The sequence below is a fragment of the Trachypithecus francoisi genome, unplaced genomic scaffold (assembly GCF_009764315.1).
Source record: "Trachypithecus francoisi isolate TF-2019V2 unplaced genomic scaffold, Tfra_2.0 Contig00837, whole genome shotgun sequence".
NCBI classification, from domain to species: Eukaryota; Metazoa; Chordata; class Mammalia; order Primates; family Cercopithecidae; genus Trachypithecus; species Trachypithecus francoisi.
Genome location: NW_022680934.1, coordinates 31004 through 49271, shown reverse-complemented (window position 1 = coordinate 49271; position 18268 = coordinate 31004). Strand labels below are relative to the sequence as shown.

The 18268-nt window shown below is 45.7% G+C and overlaps 1 long non-coding RNA gene across 2 annotated transcripts; it reads right to left on the bottom strand.

Moving 5' to 3' along the window:
• Positions 1-3185: 3185 nt before the first annotated feature.
• On the bottom strand, positions 3186-15795 carry LOC117089418. Of its 2 annotated transcripts, none has more exons than XR_004439590.1 (3): positions 15467-15795; positions 15216-15267; positions 3186-3236 (listed from the first exon to the last, which is right to left on the bottom strand). It is a non-coding gene; the product is annotated as an uncharacterized LOC117089418 (long non-coding RNA). The 2 variants fall into 2 exon arrangements; XR_004439589.1 differs by having other exon boundaries at positions 3222-3236; positions 15189-15267.
• Between the last annotated feature and the right edge of the window lie 2473 nt (positions 15796-18268).

Sequence of the window (18268 nt, the reverse complement as noted above, 5' to 3'; positions counted from 1 at the left end):
TGAGATCCACTCTTTTTTGCCTTCCACATAAGAGAACATGTGCTGTGTAACTTTCTGTCCCTGGCTTATTTCATAATATCTTCCAGTTCCATCCACGTTGCTGAGAATAACAGGACTTCATCCTGTGTTATGGCTGAATAGTACTCCACTGTGTATCAAGACCACATTTTCTCTATCCATCATCTGCTGTTGGACACCAAGGCTGGTGATATCTAGGCTATGGTGAACAGTGCTGCAGGAAACACAGAAGTGCAGATGCCCCTCCAACACTGATTTTCTTTTCTTTGGGTATCTACACTGTAGTGGGACTGCTGGATCACACTGTAATTTCATTTGCAGTTTTCTGAGGAACCTCCATACTGTTTGCCATAGTGAGTGCCCTAGCTTGCTCTTACTCTTTTTCTTTTTTCTCTTTGAGACAGAGTCTCACTGTTGCCCAGGCTGGAGTACAATGGTGCAATCTCGGCTTGCTTATTGTAGCATCCGCCTCCCGGGTTCCAGTGGCTCTCATGCCTTGGCCTCCCGAGTAGCTGGGATTACGGGCGCCCGCCTCTGCACCGGGCACATTTTTGTATTTTTAGTAGAGATGGGGTTTCACCACCTTGGCCAGGCTGGTCTTGAACTCCTAGCCTCAAGTGACCCACCCACCTCAGCCGCCCAACAGTGCTGGGATTACAGGTGTGATCCTCCACTCCCAGCTAATTTTTGTGTTTTTAGTAGAGACGGGGTTTCACCATGTTGGCCAGGCTGGTTTCAAACTCCTGACATCAGGTGATCTGCCCGCCTCGGCCTCCCAAAGTGCTGGGATGTCAGTGTGCACCCCGCGCCCAGCCAGCTGCTCTAGTGTACACCCCCTTACAGTGTGTAAGAGCTCCCTTTTCTCCATATCCTCGCCAGCACTTGTTATTTTTTGTCTTTTTGATAATACTCATCCTAACAGGTGAGATCATACCTCACTGTGGTTTTGATTTGCATTTCTCTGATTATAAGTGATACTGAGCATTTTTTTCACATATTTTTTGGCCATTTGTATGTCTTCTTTCAAGAAATGTCTGTTTGATTGGGTTTGGTAACACAAAACTGTAAGCCCAGCACTCAGAACGCTAAGGCAGGAGGACAGCTTGAGCCTAGACCAGCCTAGGCAGCATAGCGAAACCCTAGCTCAAAAAAAAAAAAAGAAAAAAAGAAATGTCTGTGTCTGTTCAGCTTTTTGACCTCCAAAAATTAAGAGCCCATTTTGGAATCAGACAACCTGCCTGATTCAGAGACAATCTGTGTTTGGTTCTATTCTGCTACTTCCAATGTGACTTTGGGAAGTTCCCTTAGCTACTTTGAGCTCAGCTTCCTCAACATTAGCCAGGACTAAATACCATCTGCCTCTGCTGGTTAACGCTGAGGACTCAAAGGAGAACCTCCACAACACCACTTCACAATGCCGCCTGGCGGAAGCCCCTCAATGCGGGGCTGGTAGGATCATCTGAAGCCAAGTACAACTTACCTTTCCACTGTCCCAGGCTCACTCTGCATATGATTAGCAAGGAATAGCGAATAAAGGAAACCAAAATAATTGTTTAATTTTTAATAAGAAATTTTTAAAAAGGGGGGTTGGTGGGAAAATAGGAGGGAGAGGAGGGGAAGGAAAAGCAGTCGGTCACAAGTTCTAGTCCAGGGCTCATCCCCGGCCTCCTCACTCAGGCAATCACCAGTCCCCACCTCCTGGGGAGGGGTAGTTTCTCGGCTGGCTTCACCCATATGGAAGGCACTGCCACAGGTGTTCAGAAACCAGGAGCACCTTGAAATGGGCAATGTGCTTTGGGTAGGAGACCTACAATTTCCACAAAGAAACCACGGCACAAAAGTGACCCACATAGGAGGCACCAACGGCTGTAAATACTTGGTGGCAAAAAGTGATGTCATACCTTCTGTACAGGAGACATACACCCAAATAAAACTTGCCAAAATAGCAGAGAAAAAAATACAGCAGACATCCAGTGCCATTCTGTTACAGAAATATTTACATCCCAAAGCCAGGGACCTCTCTAGAACACTGTGTTTATTTCCACGTTTCATGGAAGATGTTTGAGTGCACTCACGTGTGTCTCAACAAACTTCCAGTCCCTGCTCTAAACCCTGTGGCTCCTCAGCAAAACCCAAAAACAAGTATCAGTTTTCCTTCCAAATGGGAAATTTCCTGACCTAGCGAAACCAGCATCAAATCCACTTATTATGAGATAGCTGTTTACAGGCGAAGCCCTCTGGTCCCAGGATGACTCCCCTCCTGCAGAAGCGGGAAGGATGGGCATAGCACTGGCCTGCCAGACCACATCTCCAGGCAGTTTCAAACCATGGCTGCTCAGGTGAGCCATGATAAAAATCAAAACCAAGTATCTGAAAAGTGTACATGTCAAGAACCAGACGTCGGACCAGACTCAGCAGAAATGGATGTTGCAAGGTTTGTTCCGAGACCTCCTCTCCATGCCCTCAGGGACCTCCCTTTTTGCACTAGGGGCCCAGGGCCAATGGACCACTCCCTTACCTCTAGCCCAGTGCATTTTCAGGAACAGCTCCCAGACTATACCAGACCCTGAAATGTATTCACTGAATGCACTATTTCTTCAAATGATCGTAAATCACCTGACTATAACAACAATTGTTTTAAAAGTGTTCTCTCTCTCTCAGGAATCGTACCATGAATTTCAGCAAGCAGCTTTGCTTCTCTCTACTGCAATTCTATCATTTGCAAAATGTTAACAATTACTGTGTTCACCCATAGCATTGTTGCAAAAACCCTTAAGGCCCACTTCATGTAGCCTGCCTGGAGCACAGACCCTGTCACATGGTAAATGCCCACTGAAGGTGAGTTATCTGTAGCTATTATTACCTAGCACTCCAGCGAACAAAAGGAGTCGATCAGGTCTCATCGTATCACCATGAAAGATGTCCATGTAGACTGCGCAGTGGGAGTAGGGGGACTCAGTGTTTATCAGGTACTATTTTGTTTTTTACAAAGTGTACATATATATTTGTAGGTACACTGGAAAAGATCTGGAAGGAAATATACCCAGTGTTAACAGTGACTACCCCAAAGACACATTCATCCAAACACACAACAGAGAAATACTCACTATCTTTCTGTCTTCCATATCATTTGAACTATTTTCAATAAGCATCTATGGCTTTTGTAAAGTTTTTGAATGGAATTCATTGCATTTTTTTCTGGAGAAACAAGCAGGAGCCTGAAAAAGGTGGAAACAGAAGGTAAAATGGAATGGGACTCAATAGAATTGAGTCCAAAGCAGGCTCAGCAGGCACATGAATCACGCACCTCTCACTACAACTCAATATCAGCTCTCTCTTCTCTTGGTCCAATGGCCCAAGACTTAGAGATAAAATGTTTATTGTGATCACATCAATCACACCAAGGAGCTTGGAACCACCGTTTCAAACTCCTCTGGTTCTGTGCACCTGCCCGGGGCTGTTAGCTTTCCTCCTGTGTCTTTGGCTGGCCCGTAATCCTCTAGTGGTGGAAATGCACCCTGACACTTAGCCATCATCCCCACAACACTCAGCACCGCATAGAGGCCACGGCAGTGATGCCCACTCGGGCTGTGATTCTACTTATAAAGAAAGGACCAGGGGCCAGATGTGACTTGTCTTTGGTAACTCACCAGCTGTTGCTTGAACCAGAACAAAGCCAGGTCTCCTGATGCCCAGAAAAGAGCTAGTGCCTGTCCCACTAGAAACGTGGTGAAAATGTTTTGCTTGCTGTGAAAAGATGCACTACTGGAGAAGATGGGTGCAACTTCTCATGGAGGCACTCAGCCCAGCTCACCAGGAAACAGGGCTGCTGGATGAGACACTCGGCCCAGATCACCAGGAAACAGGGCTGCTGGATGAGACACTCGGCCCAGGTCACTAGGAAGCAGGTCTGCCGGATGAGACACACGGCCCTGCTCACCAGGAAACAGGGCTGCCGGATGAGACACTCGGCCCAGATCACCAGGAAACAGGGCTGACAGATGAGACACTCGGCCCAGCTCACCAGGAAACAGGGCTGACAGATGAGAAACTCGGCCCAGGTCACCAGGAAACAGAGCTACCGGATGAGACACTTGGCCCAGGTCACCAGGAAACAGGGCTGCCGGATGAGACACTTGGCCCAGGTCACCAGGAAACAGGGCTGCTGGATGAGACACTCGGCCCAGGTCACTAGGAAACTGGTCTGCTGGATGAGACACTAAGCCCGTCTACCGGAAGGGAAATCTGGCTGGGCAGTGGAGGGAAATTCACACAGCCCAATGGCAGCAACAGCATGAACAAAACAAAAAATACCTGACTGGAAAGCCACAGCCTGGCTAGCAAATTCAAAACAGAGCCACCATCCTAGCAGCACACATCACTGCAACACAGAGCTTCAGTCAGTGTGCGCACACTTTAAGTAGAAATGTAGAATGTGCATGTTTTTGGAACAATAGGGCTATTTGTGTGTGTGTGATGTCAAAGAAAGCAGCTGAGAAGAAACTGTTGGCAAGGAAATAGAAATTGGCGCCCTTACACATTGACAGTGAGATAACGGTATGGCCCTAACGAAGGGAATCGAGCAACACCCATCAACATTTAAAATGTGCAGAACTGGATCCCACAATTCCATTTCTAGCAATGCATCCTATGAACATATTCATGCAAATATGCAAGAATTACGTACAACTCAGCATTGATTAATCCAAACGGTGGGAACAACTAAATACTTACCAGTGGGGAACTGGTGGAGAACAGTGTTTATCTTATGCCAACATCTATATTTTTAACAAGAAGATCCATAGGCTGGGCGCAGTCGCTCACACGTGTAATCCCAGCACTTTGAGAGGCTGAGGCAGGTGAATCACGAGGCCAAGATATCCAGACCATCCTGGCCAACATGGTGAAACCCTGTCTCTACTAAAAATACAAAAATTATCTGGGCGAGGTGGCGCACGCCTGTAGTCCCAGCTACTCAGGAAGTTGAGGCAGGAGAATCGCTTGAACCCGGGAGGTGGAGGTTGCAGTGAGCTGAGATCATGGCAGCCTGGTGACAGAGCAAGACTCCATCTTGGAAAAACAAACAAACAAAGAAAACTGGCAACAGTGGTCACAGGGCAGTGACTGGAGTAGGACTGCCTTTCACTCTCCAGGACCTTTTGAATGTCGCTCATATTACATATTCAAAATATATGACTACAGCAAATATTTTCAAAGTAAGTATGAAAAACTGGGGAAATAATAATATCTAGCACACAGGACTGCTGCATAATTAAAGGATGAAAAACATTAAGCACTATCAGAGTTCAAAGGAAAAAGATTAAGTCTAGCTTGGATGTCAGAGCGGGGATCGTGTAAAGGAAGTGAGTATTTCAAGTCTTGAAGGATAGAGAAGATTTAAAGAGACAGAAGTGTGGAGATGATGTCCCAGATGGAGATAAGAACATAGGCGAAGAAGATGAAGAGATGAGAAGGTATAAATTCTAAGTGCAGCTCTCAGGCTGGGCTTTAGAAAAGGGCTTAGGCAACAAGCTGGAGTGCAAGGCTGATGGCGGGAATGGAAACACTGAAACCCAAACTTGCATATCACGCCTGGACGGAGCCTTGAATGCCAAGCCAGGGAACCCGTCCTTGATCTTAACAACAAAAAATCACTGGGCTGGGTGTGGTGGCTCATGCCTGTAATCCAGTGCTTTGAGAGGCTGAGGCGAGAGGACTGCTTGAGGCCAGGAGTTTGAAACCACCCTGGACAACACAGCCAGACTCTGTCCTTACAAACTTTTAAAAATTATCTAGGCAGGATAGCACACCTGTAGTCCCAGCCGCTCAGGAGGCTGAGGTGGGAGGATCACTTGAGCCCAGGAATTTAGGGTTACAGTGAGCTGTGATGGCACGCCTGCATTCCAGCCTGAGCAACAGAGCAAGGGCATGTCTCAAAAATCAAATAAAATGAAATAAAATCACTAAAAGTTTGTATAGCTATAAAGTATAAAATCATACCATATATGATTTAATCCAGATATATAATATAAATAAGAGGGGGAAAAGAGAAATTAGGAAGCTATTATAAGAAGACAAGTCAACTAAGACGTGAGCAAAGGCCTGGGTTCACAGCGCTATCTTTATATAAAGGAATGAACTACCACATTTATTTTCATAGCATCACCAACTTAAACACAGGCTACAGTATTCTGGAACCATCTCTGTATCAGTCAAATCAGATGGCCATAATACCATAGGCAAATGCCATAATAAACACCATAGGCTGTGTGGTTTAAACATTAGTTTATTTCTCACAGCTCTGGAGGCTGGAAGTCCAAGATCAAGGTGTCGGCCAACTCAGTTCCGGGACAGGGACCTCTTCCTGGCTTGCAGACAGCCACCTTTCTCTTGTTTCCTCACACCAGGGCAGTGGGAGCTCTCTGCTTTCCCCCTTTTTTTTTTTTTTTGAGACAGAGTCTCACTCTGTCACCAGGCTGGAGTGCAGTGGCACAATCTCAGCTCACTGCAACCTGCGACTCCCTGGTTCAAGCAACTCTCCTGTCTCAGCCTCCCGAGTAGCTGGGATTACAGGCACGTGCCACCACACGCAACTAATTTTTGTATTTTTAGTAGAAATAGGGTTTCAGGATGGTCTCAATCTCCTGACCTCATGATCTGCCCACTCGGCCTCCCAAAGTGCTGGGATTGCAGGTGTGAGCCACCACACCCGGCCTGGTTTCTCTTCTTCTAAGGGCACTAATCCTGTCAGACCAGGGCCCACGCTCATGGCCTCATCTAACCCTAATCACCTCCCAAAGGTCCTATCCCCCACTACCATCACACTGGCAGTTAGGGCTCCAGTACAAGAATCTGGGGGAGACATTAAACATTCAGTTTATAACAATGTCTTTCAATCCTGTTGAAAAAGCAACCGAATGAGTAGGTGACAAAGTACCTTCTATGTAAACAAGTCAGGACTTTTCCTATTTCTGCTAACACATTAAAGTCATTTAAAATGTCTGATAACAAGAGTCAGAAGCAGAGATAAATGAAAGTTAGTCACTCTGCATTTTAGGCCCACATTGAGTTGTCTTCCAAGTGACATTGTGGCACAAAGAACACTGCTTTCTATTCCTGGTTTGGCCACCAAAGAAGCTGGAACAGTTCCCTGTATTTCCATTTATCTTGAAAGTCACTGGGCTGACCTGGCAGACCTCCAAGATCCCTTCCATTCACAAATTCCACAAATAACTTCCTACCAACAGAGGCTACACAAATAAACTACACTGACGAAGGAGAAAGCTAACACTAGCAAACAATGAGATGCACACAAGACAAGACGTATAGAGAAGTGGATCAACCACAAACTGGTGGACGATGAGCCGGCGTTGGATAAAAACACATTTCCTAACGATGGACAGATAGGGCATTGGCGCTGAGGTAGCATTGTTGAAGATTTCCTATTTTAAATCTTCAAGATAAATGGCCCAATTGTTTATGTTCATTCTGATTAAATGTGAACGTGAAAACTTCCTCCAGGGGACACAGACATCTAAAAAGTTCCCAATGTATCCAATTTGTCATTTGATACTTTTACTGACAAGAAAAATGAGGGACTGAATATACACACAGACCATGCCTGATCATGTGTATACAGACAGAACTCAGACCACAACCTGTAGCTCCACCCAGGAAACCAACCCCTATCTACAGTAAACAGCCAGGAGGCCAGCCAGGCTAGTACATCAAACAGGAAGCCAGACTGCTCTCTCTCCACAACCCAGAAACTAATCCACAACTCTGTCCCACGTGGCCAGGACTTGACTCAAAACTGACAGCCACCCTAATTTGGCCCCTATTCCAGTTAGGATCATTCAGAGAAAGCCAAATGCACCCCTAACCAATCACATAAAACACCCACTTCTGCACAGCCGCCTCCAGTCCCCACAACAGCCTCCACTGGGAGCCGTTCTTTTCCATCCTGAAGCTTCCCCACTCCTCATCCGCCACTCACTTGCATGTCAGTCTCTGCCACACGCAAGTGACGGTGCCGACTCCCTTGCCACAGCAGCTCTGAGAAAGTCGCCTCTGCCTGTCTCATGTGGGCGGCCTTCCTTTATTTCCCCCAAAGAATAAATCTTAAATGACGGGCTTCTCTCTATATGGCCAAGCTATACAATTCAGAAGCCCAGCATGGCAGATTCCAAGCCTGGAAAGACCATACACCCCTCAGGTCTTCTTTCCACAAAACACAGCTTCCTTGAGTTCTTCAGTCACTCCGACCAACCAGGGAAGGAACCAGTGTTATGGAAAGATCAAGGGCCTTGAAGTCAAACTTCTGAGTTCATCAAGTACTTTTTCTTTCCACTTAAGAAATCATATGGCCTTGGCCAGGCGTGGTGGCTCACACCTCTAATCCCAGCACTTGGGGAGGCCGAGTTGGGCGGATCACCCAAGGTTGGGAGTTCAAGACCAGCCTAACCAACATGGAAAAAACCCGTCCCTACTAAAAATACAAAATCAGCCTGGCGTGGTGGCGCATGCCTGTCATCCCAGCTACTCGGGAGGCTGAGGCAGGAGAATCACTTGAACCTGGGAAGCAGAGGTTGTGGTGAGCCGAGATCGCGCCATTGCACTGCAGCCTGGGCAAGAAGAGCAAAACTCTGTCTCGAAAAAAAAAAAAAAAAGCAACAACAATAAATGACGTGACCTTGAACAATTTTCTTAACTTCTCTAAGCCTCTATCTTCATCTTCAATAAAATAATTTTACCTCCAAGATTGCATTAAATGGAATCCCACATGTAAAACAGCTGACAAATATTAGGGGCCCAACAGCTGTGCGCTCCTACTGTCGCCCCACTTTACCCCAAAGGAGAAGCGCAAGACATCCAGAAAACCTGTTGATCCCTACACCTCAGCATCCTGTGTTCACACAAGGTGCAGTGGGATCCAGACTTACCGGGGTCACCCAAATACAAGACACGTTTTGATTTTTCAACTTAGGTACACATGGCTTCTAACGTTCACCATATATGATCCATAATTAGAAGAGATTTTCCTACACTACCCGTGGTTCTATTTTAGCAGACTTAGATGTGCTATAATAGCTCACTCTCTTAAGCCCTCTTCAGTATCAAAAACAAAACTTAATCTGTAACACGGTTATCAGCAGTGAAAGTGGAAAAGGTACCTATGAGTCAAAATGACCCTCTGCCCCGCCCCGCCCACCCTACAAAAAGCTGTTCAGGAGTTTGGGCTGGTTATGAGAATGCTGTCTGTATTCCCAGGGACAGACAAATGCCTACCCTGGTTAGAAGCTGCGCTGCTCAGCCTTCAGGGTAGAAAGCTCCCCACGCCTCTACCCAAGGAGAAGAGAAGCAAATGGGGTGGCCAGGCTCCAGGACGGGACTGTTTAGTGTGGTTTCTGCAGTCCAGGTCACCGCCATGGGTGAATCTTTTCCTTCCTTCTTTTCCACCCAAGTGCCCAAGGTCCTACGGCTGCTATAGGGCCTCTTCCTTAGGATGAGTCAGCCCAGCTATTCCCCTTCCCTTTTTTTTTTTTTTTTTTTGAGACGGAGTCTCACTCTGTACCTAAGTGGGAGATCAGTGGTGCAATCTTAGCTCACTGCCACCTCTGCTCCCGGGTTCAAACAATTCTCCTGCCTCAGCCTCCCAAGTACCTGAGATTACAGGCACCCACCACGCCCAGCTAATTTTTATATTTTAGTAGAGACAGAGTTTCAACTTGTTGGCCAGGCTGCTCTCGAAATCCCGACCTCAGGTGATCCACCTGCCTTGGCCTCCAAAGTGCTGGGATTACAGGCATGAGCCACGCATCTGGCCGAGTCAGCCCAGCAATCCTGACTTTGTTCTGGCAAAATTACTGTCTTCCACGTCTACCTTCAAGTAGCTAAATCAGAGATCTGGCCTTGGGGCAGGCTTGAAGAATCCCTGTTTTGGTCCTCAAGAGGTCCCACCAGGGTCTGGGACAATTCCAAGACTTGTGTCCTTAAAAAGGAAAGAAACCTCACATACATGGCTCTCACAGAGCTCAGGCAGAGCTCAGGCAAGGCTTGGAGGCAGCCCTAAGGTTTGGGTGTGTCATCTATGATAACAGCTAAGAGATCTGAAGCCAGCTGTCTGGGTTCAAACCTCAATTCCAACAGCACTGGCTGTGATGTCGACAACATCCCCAGCCTCTGTGGTTCAGTTTCCTCACTGTAAAAGGGCCACAATAATAGAGTTGCTCTAAAAATTAAGTGAATTAGTGCATAAAAGGTATTTAGAACAATGCTTGGCACATGGGGGAGTTCAACAGACACATATTGAACAGAGTAACTTAGTAATTAGTAAATATACTCATGCAGGCCAGGCGCAGTGGCTCACACCTGTAATTCCAAAACTTTGGGAGGCTGAGGTGAGAGAGTTACTTGAGTCCAGGAGTTTGAGACTAACATGGGCAACACAGCAATATTCCATCTCTAAAAATAAAACATACATGTATATATACACTCATATATTCACAGTGTATTTATAATATACAAAATAGCTGGAATACAGACTTAACTATTCACAATGGTTACTTCTAGAGAAGGGGGAATGCAAATTTCAGATTTTTACCCCACACATATATATTCTTTATTCTCTGAAATATTTAGCAAATTGTATGTATAAATTTGCCCCAAAACACATAGCAGAACAATGTAGTTTTGACTCAAAAATCTTCAAATCGTGATGGGAATTGTCCTGTGAAAGTAAAGTTAGAGAGATGAAAAGTCTCCCTCCAGCCTAAATGCTCTTTCATATGACTATATGACACAAACCAATGCAGACACCCCAATCCTTTCCCACTGTCATAAGAAGTTTTCAGTGAACTGCATTCCCCTTTACAAACTAGATGATAGTTACAGTTACCAGGCAAGAACGTGGATCTAGTTCTGCCTTTTCAAAGGCCAATGTTCCTCACATAATAGCAAGCATTCTGCAACCGGTCAACTGCCCCAACACCTGAGGTGACAGACGCAAAGTGCTTGGCACTTACTTACTCTTACCGGTTTATTACAAAGAAGAGAACACAGGAACAGCCAAAACGCAAGGGACGCACAGAGCACACCATGGGGCAGAGAGGTCGGGGGCTCCCATGCCATCCTGGAAGTGCCACTTCCCCAGCACCAAATGAGTTCACCAAACCAGAAGCTCTCCAAACCCAATATTTACAGGGATTTATGGAGTTTTCATAACAGAAATAATTAAGTCATTGGCCACCCGTGACTAGCTCAATCTCCAGCCTGTCTGTCTCCCCTCCCAGAGGTAGGGGTGAGGCTGATACATCCAACTCTTTAATCATGATCATCTTTCTGGCAACCAGCCCTGATCCTGAACCTGTCCAGGGGCCCAAACCACCTGTCATCTCATTATCATACAAAAAGAACTCCTATCACCCCAGAGATTCCAAAAGTCTTAGAAGCTCTTGTGTCAGGTATTGAAACCTAAGACCAAATATTACAACCAATGATGTTCCTATCGCTCAGGAAGTTACAATGGTTTTAGAAGCTCCGGGCCAAAAAACAGGAAGAATACTAAATAGATACACTATTGTACTATGTATCCCACTATATGATAATTTTTTTTTTGAGACAGAGTCTACCTCTGTTGCCCAGTTTGGAGTGCAGTGGTGCGGTCTCAGCTCATGGTGCGCAATCTCAGCTCACTGCAACCTCCACCTCCAGGTTCAAGCAATTCCTGGCCTCACCCTCCTGAGGAGTAGCTGGGACAGGTGGCGACACTACAACTGACTAATTTGGCATTTTAGTAGAGACAGGGTTCACTGTGTTGGCCAGGCTGGCTTCAACTCCTGGCTTCAAGTGATCTGCCCGCCTCAGCCTCCCAAATCTGAGATAAGTCACAAGCCACCATGCCTGGCCTCACTATCACAATATTATACTGAGAGGATGGGGAGAGAAAACCGTGGGCACAGGAGGAGGGGGAAGGGTAAGCAACCTGAATCCTTGTCTTCCACAGTAGGACATCTCTCTGCCTTTCACACAATCTAGAAGAACAAGCTAAAACATAAACACAGTAACTTCTAAGGAGCGGATCAGAGCAGAGAAGGGTAAGGTAGGGGATTGCTGGGTTTTGTCCTAAGACTTGTTAATTTCTGACTCTTAGAGCTGTATGCCTGTACAACGTTGCTAAAACAATGAGTATTACCTGTCATCCCAGCACTTTGGGAAGCCAAGGTGGGCAGATCACGAGGTCAGGAGATCAAGACCATCCTGGTAACACGATGAAACCCCATCTCTACTAAAACTACAAAAATTAGCCAGGCGTGGTGGCAGGCACCTGTAGTCCAGTACTTAGGAGGCTGAGGCAGGGAGAATGGTGTGAACCCGGAGGCAGAGCTTGCAGTGAGCTGAGACCACGCCACTGCACTCCAGCCTGGGTGACAGAGCGAGACCATCTAAAAAAAAAAAAAAAAAAAAGAGTATTTAATTTTAAAAAAAATCGGATACTGACCAACAACAATAGTATACTAAGTGATACGGTTTTTTTGTTTTTGTTTGAGAGAGGGGTTTCCTCTGTTGCCCAGGGTGAGTGCTGTGGTGCAATTCTAACTTACTACAGCCTCAATTATTGGGATCAGGTGATCAACCTCCCGAGCAGCTAGAACCACAGGTGTGCACCACCACGTCCAGCATTTTTTTTTTTTTTTTGGTACAGTTGGAGGTCTTGCTATGTTGCTGGTCTTAAACTCCTGACCTCAGTGAATCCTACTGCCTCAGCCTCCCAAAGTGCTGGGATTACAGGTGTGAGCCACCACACCAGATCCAAGTGGCGTATTCTAAAATTTTTTGGAATCCAACCACTTTGAAAATGTATGGAGAGCTATAAATCGTCTCCCCATAAACACATGGATGCATATACACAAAATTGTTGCACAGGATTTTGGGGACGTCATAAATTTCTGAGAGCTGGGTTAAGAACCTTAGGATTATAGATTCTGATTTCTTTATTTTTTTTTTTTTTTTTTTTTGAGACAGAGTCTTGCTTTGTTGTCCAGGCTGGAGTGCAGTGCGTGATCTCGGCTCACTGCAAGCTCCGCCTCCCGGGTTCACGCCATTCTCCTGCCTCAGCATCCCGAGTAGCTGGGACTACATGTGCCTGCCACCATGCCCGGCTGATTTTTTGTATTTTTAGTAGAGGCAGGGTTTCACTATAGCCAGGTTGGTCTCAATATCCTGACCTCATGATCTGCCCTCCTCGGCCTCCCAAAGTCTGGGATTACAAGTGTGAGCGACCGCACCCGGCCCTAGATTCTGGTTTATTAAAGGAAATGTATTTCAAGTCAGAGCTTGTCATTTATTGCACAGGAAAATAAAAACTTCATTTAAAAAATCAAAAACACCCACATGGTAAAATGAGGTCCTGCTTGGTTTTAAACTACTTGGTGACCACCATCAGTTATTTTCTTGACCACAGGATGCACCTAATTCCTAACTATGAAAAAGGTACAAACATTGTTTATTGGGCTTTTGGCTTCAGCCTTGAAACAATCGGATTCTCTCAAACTCAGGAATGTGAATCGCTGTTGGTTGATGCAGCTGTTTCCATTCTAGAAATGGACCTGGAATCATGTACTTTTCACCCATGGAGAGTCCTTTGTGTAAAACTTGAAAAGGCAAGGTCCCAAATTCCCCTTATGGGTGTTTCTTCCAGTAGAGGAATTACTCTAATGACTTCTTAGCAAAACTTACATAATCAGGGCAGGCCATCAAAATACTCCAAAACACAAAGTTTAGCTCCTTTTCTGACGGACCTGTCTCCACTGCTATCAATCTCACCAACAGCCTCACATCAAGTCAGAGGAACGGTTTTTTCATTTCAGAAGGATCTTCATGGCTGGGTGCGGTGGCTCATGCCTGTAATCCTAGCACTTTGGGAGGCCAAGGTGGGTGGATCATGAGGTCAGGAGTTTGTGACCAGTCTGGTCAACATACTGAACCCCGTCTGTACTAAAAATACAAAAATTAGCCGGGCTTGGTGGCACGTGCCTGTAGTCCCAGCTACTGAGGAGGCTGAGGCAGGAGAACTGCTTGAACCCGGGAGGTGGAAGTTGTGGTGAGCCAAGATTGCACCACTGCACTCCAGCCCAGGCAACGAATGAGACTCCATCTCAAAAAAAGAAAAAAAAGAAAAAAGAAGGCTCTTCATGTTCCTGCCAATTTGCAAAAAAAAAAAAAAAAAAAATGGTATCTGTTAACCAGGGCAATGAAAAGCACCTCCCAGGCTGCTGTAGTAAGTGGATCGGTAACTGTGGTGGGAGATTCCAACCCCCGAGACCTGTGACTATGTCATTCAGCAAAAGGGCTTTGCCACAGGCCTTAGGAGAAGTGTCCTGGGCTATCCAGGGAGGTCCAATCTAATCCCATGAGCCTCTAAAAGCATAGACCTGTCCAGGCGAGGTGGCTCACGCCTGTAATCTCCACACTTTGAGAGGCTAAGGCAGGCAGATCACGAGATCAAGAGATGGAGACTACCCTGGTTAAAATGGTGAAACCCCATCTCTACTAAAAATACAAAAATTAGTCGGGCATCGTGGTGGGCACCTGTAGTCTCAGCTACTCAGGAGGCTGAAGCAGGAGAATCACTTGAACCCAGGAGGTGGAGGTTCCAGCGAGCTGAGATCACGCCACTGCACTCCAGCCTGGCCAGCAGTGCGAGACTCCATCTCAAAAAAATATTTTAAAATAGGGCATAGAACTTTCTCCGAGTGGAAGAAGAGAAATGCACACAGGGGAACTGGAGAGCCAGACCAGGTCCCTGGCCCAGGTAATCCTGAGCTGATGGGACCACGTGCAAAGACCAGATAGAGGCCTCAGGAGCTGAGGGCAGCCCCCAACAGATGGTCAGCAAGGGAACAGACACCTCAGTCCTGCAACCACAAGGAACTATATTTGGCCAAAAGCACTTGGAAACAATTCTCCAATGAGGAATGCAGCCCAGAACACATGGTGATTTTTGCCCAGTGACACCCACGTCAGACTTCTGCCCTACAGAACTGTGAGATGATACAATTTCAATTGTTTTAAGCCATGAAATATGTGGAAATGTGGTAAAGCAGCAACAGAAATGAATACAGTGATTTACGTGGAAACCCCTAGAAGAGTGTCTGGCACGGTGTTGTCACCTGACAAGTGTTTCCTGATTTCCTTACGTTGCAAGGCAGGGCTGGCCACACTCCATCCAAAAGAGATGATAGACTTGCTCTGACAAAACAGATACAGTGAATTACAAATGGCCCAGAACACCTACAAATTTCAGGTTTCAGGTTAGTGATTGCCTTTCCTTTCACTTAGAAACCTCCCAATGCTCATCTTACTGATAAACTCTAAGGACCAGGCAGGAGACTAAACACCAGACAAACCCAGCCCCAGATGCCCCGAGGGAGCCCATCCCAGCACTCACTCCGCTGCACTGAAATGATGTCCAGGTCAGTTTATCCCACTAGACCAAGAACTCCAGCTCTCCATGTGTGAGTCACCAGTGCTGCCTCTGCATCTCTGCTTCTACGACGGTGCTTCTGCACTTCACAGGAAATCTGTATCAATGTTTGTCAACACTATATATGACAGTATAACTTAATATCTGCACAGAAAATATAAGTTCTCTGAGGACCAGGGCCCGGTTTATTAGCCTTTGTACTCCCACTGCCACTGTCTGGGACATCAGAGGCACTCGGTAGAAGTTGGTGAAGAGAAAGAAAAGGCAGAGGAGAGACTGGAAAGCAGGACCAACACTGCAGACACAGATTCTGAGGTGGCTGGAGGAGAGGCAGGGCAGAGAAACTTCCTGGATGCTGGAATGGGGTTCACTGTGATATCTGCTGCTGGATTTCAAATGTCAAGGTGAGGCTTTGCTGACCTCGACCTCTGACTGGCCTTTAACTGCCCTTTAGCTTTCCCAACCTCAAGACAGGGCACTTAGAAACTGCAATGTCAAGAAATTATGCTTCATTAAAGGATGGGAATGTTATTTACATGGATGCTCATTACTTCATTTTTTACATGGGAATGTAAATAATTGAAGAGATTGTTAAGAACTAAATCATGCACATTCAATAACTTTGTAAAATATTAATGATAACTGAAACACAAATTTTGATGGTCCCCAAAAATGCTAAAATATAAAACAATACTGGCCAATGAAAGATAGAAAACAATCCTAATGAAGCTCCTCAACAGACACATTAAAACTTCTCTGTACATTAAACATTTGGGATTTCAAAGGAAAACCCAGATTCATTCCATTCTTAATACAGCGTTAAAAAAAAAAATCTTGGCCAGGCGCGGTGGCTCAAACCTGTAATCCCAGCACTTTGGGAGGCCGAGATGGGTGGATCACGAGATCAGGAGATCGAGACCATCCTGGTCTACACGGTGAAACCCCGTCTCTACTAAAAAAAATACAAAAAAACTAGCCAGGCGAGATGGCGGGCGCCTGTAGTCCCAGCTACTGGGGAGGCTGTGGCAGGAGAATGGTGTAAACCCGGGAGGCGGAGCTTGCAGTGAGCTGAGATCCGGCCACTGCACTCCAGCCTGGGCTACAGAGCAAGACTCCGTCTCAAAAAAAAAAAAAAAAAATCTTAGGTAATACAATATTTCATTTAAAATTTACAAAATTCCATTACATTCATGATTTTATTTCATCCTCAAAACAATCTCCTGAGTTAGGCAGAACACTTATTAGTAACAACTAACTACATTTTACAGGTGAGGGAAATGAAGTTCAGAAAGTACTTGGACTTAACAAAAGCTTTAATAGGGCCACACATCGAAACCAAATCCTCTGCTCAAAAGAACTAGAATAAGTTATCTTTTACATATTATTCATACTTATATCCTGTCAACATCCAAAATGTTTTGAGGTAGCCTGCAATAATAGACATCTATCCAATAAAAACATTAAAATGAAAAACAGGTGAAAAAAAAAAAAAACAGCAGATGACATGGGAGACAGACAAAGGTGGATACCAAGACTGAGACTTAGAATCTAAGAAAACTTCATCTCTGACCTTCCAGTTCCAGGGAGATAATACTAAAGGAAACAAGATGGTTTACAGACTCATACACTGACAAAAGAGAGGTTGCATCAGTTCTTAACTATGAAACACTCCTGGCAGCCACAGCAAATCTCTAGGACAACATACCAATGGCATCAAAGCAAGAGTATACTTCAGTGATAGAGTGAATTAAGTTCCCTGTTTGGGACCCAGGCCAGGGCTAGAGAAAAGAACTCTGAAATGTAAAGCTCAAAAATATGTCCTCTGTCGGCCAGGCACAGTGGCTCACACCTGTAATCCCCAGCACTCTGGAAGGCCGAGGTAGGCAGATCACGAAGTCAGGAGATGGAGACCATCCTGGCTAGCACAGTGAAATCCTGTTTCTACTAAAAATACAAAAAATTAGCCGGCGTGGTGGCGGGCGCCTATAGTCCCAGCTGCTTGGAAGGCTGAGGTAGGAGAATGGAGTGAACCCAGGAGGCGGAGCTTGCAGTGAGCGGAGATCCTGCCACTGCGCTCCAGCCTGGACAACAGAGCAAAACTCCGACTCCAAAAAAAAAAAAAAAACATATATATATATATATACACATACTTACCCTGTGTCTTCTCCATACCCAAGTGTCCCCTTCTGTGAGAGACTTCCTTACACCATGGTGGGGAAGAGAATTTTTCTCTGCTATATTTGCTTGAAAGAATTAAAGGTGTAGGGCAACAATTCTTGGAAATTATGTCGTTTACAATCCTCAAAAGTGAGAAAAATGAAGCCCAGAAGAGAAGACCTTCCAGGAAAATTCCAGAGCCGAGGTAGACCCAGTACATTGTTTCTGTTTTTGTTTTGAGAGGAAGTCTCACTCTATGGCCCAGGCTGGAGTGCAGTGGAGCCATTTCACTCACTGCAACCTCCACCTCCTGGGTTCAAGCTATTCTCCTGCCTCAGTCTCCTGAGTTGTTGCTATTACAGGAGCCCACCACCACGCCCAACTAATTTTTCTATTTTTAGTAGAGACAGGGTTTCACCATGTTGGCCAGGTTGGTCTCAAACTCCTGACCTCAAGTGATCCGCCTGCCTAGACCTCCCAAAGTCCTCAGATTACAGGTGTGAGCCACCGCACCCAGCCGACCTGGTAAGTTTTAATCAAGTACTCTGAACTATGCAACAAACACTAGGAAGTAATAGAAAAAAAATTAATCTAAAACCCTCTGGAGAG